Source organism: Suncus etruscus, chromosome 9 (genome assembly GCF_024139225.1).
Source record: "Suncus etruscus isolate mSunEtr1 chromosome 9, mSunEtr1.pri.cur, whole genome shotgun sequence".
Classification (NCBI taxonomy): Eukaryota; Metazoa; Chordata; class Mammalia; order Eulipotyphla; family Soricidae; genus Suncus; species Suncus etruscus.
In genome coordinates, this window is record NC_064856.1 from 44,249,036 (window position 1) to 44,254,025 (window position 4,990).

Here is a 4,990-nt window from a genome sequence, read left to right on the forward strand (position 1 = left end):
TGTACTAACCTGTGTTGTATAAAGGGGCAGATCCAGAGGGACAATAAAGCTCTTAAAACAAATGAATCCTCAAATTCTATGGACAATGCACTACCATGTAGATACTGTGTCTTTAGTCAAGTCATGAAATTTGCTTAAAAAGTGTGAGTTCCTAGATATACCAAAATATAACACACAAAATTTAAATATAAATGCCAGATAACTTTTTAAGTGAACACCATAAAATATTTTTATCTTTTCCATTTGTTTTCTAAATTATTTGAAATTGTTTCACAATTAATATCATTGTATATACACATACATATAATATATATTTATTTAATTTATTGAGTTTTGGGAGGATTCTCCCTTAAGTGATCTGAGTTTACTCCAGCTCTGAATTTAAGGATTCTTGCCAGAGTACTCAGGATCATATATGGTAGTGGTGGAGTTAAACTAGGTCTGTTATGTGCAAGGCAAGTACCCTACCCACTGTATTAACTCTGTGTCCCTGAGTTAGATTTAAAAATATTTTATGCACTGTCTTTTTTTTATTGTGGGCAAAGTGAATTACAAATCTTTCATAGTAATATTTAAAAAAAAACTATTAGTGGTATAGTTGGTACATAAAACATGATAACACCACACCCTCCACCAAAGTGTCTACTTCCTTTTACCACTGTCCTAGTGCCCCCATCTCCCAGGTCACTGTGGTTAGTTTTCTACTGAAGACCATTTCTCAGACTCTGTTGCCTTCAACCATTAAAATAACAACTATTCTTATACTTCAACCACTTTATGTTTATTCATGAAAGCTCAATTTTATCTTTAGAATTACTTTACCTTGAATTCTATTTTTAAAAATAGTATCTTTATTTAAACACTATGACTACAAACATGATTATAGTTGGGTTTCAGTCATAAAAAGTACACCCCTTTTCACCAGTGCAACATTCCCCTCACCAATTCCCCCATAAACCTCTCCCCCAACCCAACCTGTAATCGAGACAGGCTTTCTACTTCCCTCACTCATTGACATTGTTAGGATAGTTCTCACTAACTACACTCACCACTCTTTGTGGTGAGCTTCACATCATGAGCCGGTCCTTCTGGCCCTCATCTCTGGAAATTATTTCAACAATGTTTTTATTTTTCTTAAAACCCATAGATGAGTGAGACTATTGTGTGTGTGTGTTTCTCTCTCAGACATATTTAACTCAGAATAATCGAATCCATGTACAATTCTTACTTAGTAACTCATACTGGCCATATGGGCTTTTAAAATTGCTCTGTCTCCTTATCATTAATTGAGAATGTGATGGAAAGGTACCTGGAAACCCACACACTACAAGAAAAACCCAAAAGACAACGGGAAAACCTATACTCCCAACATAAACATAAGACCTGTATTACACCTCCTCTTTACCTGCCTTTTCCTAAATATAAGGTAGTCTTTTGCACCTCTTTGGTCCTTTAAATACTCCGTTAATTCATTTTTTAACTTTCTTGTCCACATATACATATGTGAGCACATACATTTTTAATCCTATTTTTTTCTAATCTTTTTTGGGTATGTGACCTGTTTTTGTTTTTCTCTCTGTCCACCCCCAAAGGCACCAGCAATATAACGTAGCACCATTTCTCTCTGCAAAGGCACACTAAAAAAAGGGGAAAGCTTTCACAAAAAAAAGAGCTTTTATCTACTAGAGATAGAAACTCAGAGTTGTTTACAATACAGGGATAACTCCTACCTTGAAAATATGTCATGTGGCATCAATCTAGACCTCAGGAGATTAGATCCCATCCATCCAACCTTGATCCCTGGATCCCTGTCACAGAAATGGCACAGACCTTCACAGCAGCTGCAGGTAACAAACCCCATCCGGAGCAACCTTATTACTGCTGGAACACCAACGAGTGCCAGTTCTAATACGATATCCTGACACCGAGAAAAAGGGGAACAACTTGATTTAAGAGCAGGTTATCCTGCCCTACCAGCCACCGATAAGACAAAATCAGAAGATTTGTCACCCACTGGTAGGTCCAGAAGCCAAAAATGCGATTTACAGAGGACTGGCTGCTAGAACCATGACCAGACTGTATATATCTTGGGTCCAATAAAAAAGCCCTAGCCTAGGGTTTGAGCTACGACCTGCACAACAACCATGATCCCCAGTTCCAAAGGTCTGGCAGAGACAACTGTAACGGAATGGGGCTTCTGGGAACGCAAGGAAAGGCTCTAACCTAGGTGCCATCCCAGGGCTAGTGCCAAGACCACGACCACCAACCACAGAAGATGGACTGAAGTGACACAGAGGGAACAGAACTTCTACAACCACAAAGACTGACTTCATCATAAGTCCCACCCCTGTAACTGTGCAGATACTGAGATTTCTAGATACAGAGGTCTCACTATAACACCCAGGATGGAGCAGAAGCCTCCCAAACTCCACAAATGCACCACCGGGAGATAAAGGATCATGAACAGAGTCTATAGTTGATCCCATGACAATATACTCCAAGGGCGGAGAAATCCCAGATATCTTAGGCCATGTGAATCCCTTTTTGAATGACCCCAATATTTACTGTGCCGGGGCAGGAGGGAAAAAAAAAACCACATTGTTTATTTTTCATATATTACGTTTTATCCTCATGTACTACTATTATTATTTTTATTTACCTATTTTTGGTCGATTTCTTTGTTTTAGTGTGGTTATTGAAGTTATTGCCCCCCACTTATCTTTTTTTCTCCTTTTTTTTTCTTTTTTTTTTTTCCTTTTTCTCTTTTTTTTCTTCTTTTCAGATTTCTGGGTGGCACCCGGCAGTGCTCAGGGATTATGCCTGGCTCCGGGCTCAGAGATTGCCCCTGGCGGGCATGAGGGACCATGTGGGGCGCAGAGATTCGAGCCGATGACTTCCTACATGAAAGGCAGACGCCTTGCCTCCATGTGATCTCTCAGGCCCCTTCTTTTCCCTCTTCATGGTCTCTGCCATGATGCCTTTCTCAAGACCACGACATTTTTTTTGTTTGTTTGTTTTGTTCTGTTTTTGGGGTGCTTAGCGTTATGGTTGGAACTCTTAATAGATATTTGACACTTCATTTCGTAGGGGTGGACTGCTTCACCTTTTTTTTCTCCTTCGTCTCTCAAACCTATGGCGAGAGCCTCTAAAAGAACTCTGCTTATTCCCGGCGTATTAGACTTTTACCCCAGTTTATTATTTTTCTCCTCTTCAAACAAAACCACATAACTTGAACTAGCTAGTCCTGCCCCCCAATTAGAGGGGGAAATAAAGGAGGCATCAGGACCAAACAGGTGTAAGACTACGAAGTAATAGGATAGGTACACAGGGGGCCACATATTCTAGTAGCACTGGGGGTGAGGGAAGAGGATATGGAAGGTAGGACAAAAAAGGAGTAGGGAAGACAAACCGGTGATGGGAATCCCCCCTGATTTTATGTAAATATGTACCTAAAATATTATTGTCAACAATATGTAAGCCACTATGATCAAAATAAAAATTATATTAAAAAAAAAAAAGATACTTACCTGACAGGAGAGATCCCATGATCACGAAGGTGGTTTTCCCATTGCACTCCAGGTGTGCTGACCCCTGCGATTTCCCCAAATGTGGAAAACTCGACTGCATAATTTGTGGTAGTGGGGGACTGCATTATGCGCTCTCAGCTGAGAAAAAAAGAAAAAGAAAAAAAAAGAGAATAGTGACAATATATTTGGATTCCTATGAAGAAAGAATAAATACACTTATTTATTTATCTAATGGTGCCAGCGATTAAACTCAGGTTCTCCCACGTGCAGGGTAAATTTATTTATTTTTGGACCACACCTGGTGACCGACCATTAGGGGTTACTCCTGGCTATGCACTCAAAAATTGCTCCTGACTTGGGGGACCATATGAGATGTCAGGGGATGGAATCAAAGACTATCCTGGGTCAACCTCATGCAAGGAAAATGCCCTACCACCTAGCCCTCGTTACGGCCCCATGAAGGGTAAATTTCTTAAGATTAAATCACATTTTTATTTCTGTATGCTTTTATATAAAACTTGTAAAATAATTATGGTACTATATTATCTACATCAGGGGTCTCAAACTCAATTTACCTTGGGGCCACAGGAGGCAAAGTCGGGGTGAGGCAGGGCCGCATAAGGGATTTCACAAAAAAAAAAAAAAGAAACAGAGGGCAGGAGCAGCGGAAATGACGTCTAGGCGCAAAGTATTCCCGATTATTTGCTTACCGAATATTCACAATAAAAAATCTCATTAGTAAGAAAAAAAATCGCATTAAACATTTGCATACCATACTTACCTGGCAGGGGAGATACCATGATCATGAAGGTGGTTTTCCCAGGGTGAGGCTTATCCATTGCACTCCGGGTGTGCTGACCCCTGCGATTTCCCCAAATGTGGGAAACTCAACTGCATAATTTGTGGTAGAGGGGGACTGTGTTCAAGCTCTCCCCTGGAAAAAAAAAAACCTTTGCATACCCCAAACGGAACTGGTCAGGGTATGCGAATGTTTAATGCTATTTTTTCTTACTAATGCGATTTTTATTGAGATTATTTGAAGGCCAGCAGCAGGCCACAAATGTTGTACGGAGGGCCGCAAATGGCCCGCAGGCCGCGAGTTTGAGACCCCTGATCTATATCTATTATATTACATTGTGTATAAGTTCAATTTTTATAGAAGTACCTATGGATGACTTACAGGGTTATTTGTAGCATTATTTATTCTCCATTAAAACAATGTATTTTGCTATGTCAAAAGAGTGACAACAACACAATTTCCTACAGGAAGTTTTTAAAAAGATATATTATGTGTTTTAGCTCAGGAACTATGGCATGGCCAGAGCTCAGTTCTTATTTTCAAGATTCCTTTAAATAAATATCAGAATAACTTTCCTAGAATTTAAACACCTTACATATTCATCTTTAAAATTATTTCTGAGGTATTAAATTAAATGGAAAGGACTCTGATTTGCCATCAATTA

At 39.3% G+C, this 4,990-nt stretch overlaps 1 non-coding gene and 1 pseudogene across 1 annotated transcript; both read left to right on the forward strand.

Moving 5' to 3' along the window:
- Positions 1-3,519: 3,519 nt before the first annotated feature.
- On the forward strand, positions 3,520-3,666 carry LOC126019506 (uncharacterized; annotated as a pseudogene).
- Positions 3,667-4,300: 634 nt separating this feature from the next.
- LOC126019778 (U1 spliceosomal RNA) lies at positions 4,301-4,464 on the forward strand. Its single transcript, XR_007499401.1, has one exon. It is a non-coding gene; the product is annotated as a U1 spliceosomal RNA (small nuclear RNA).
- Positions 4,465-4,990: the final 526 nt, after the last annotated feature.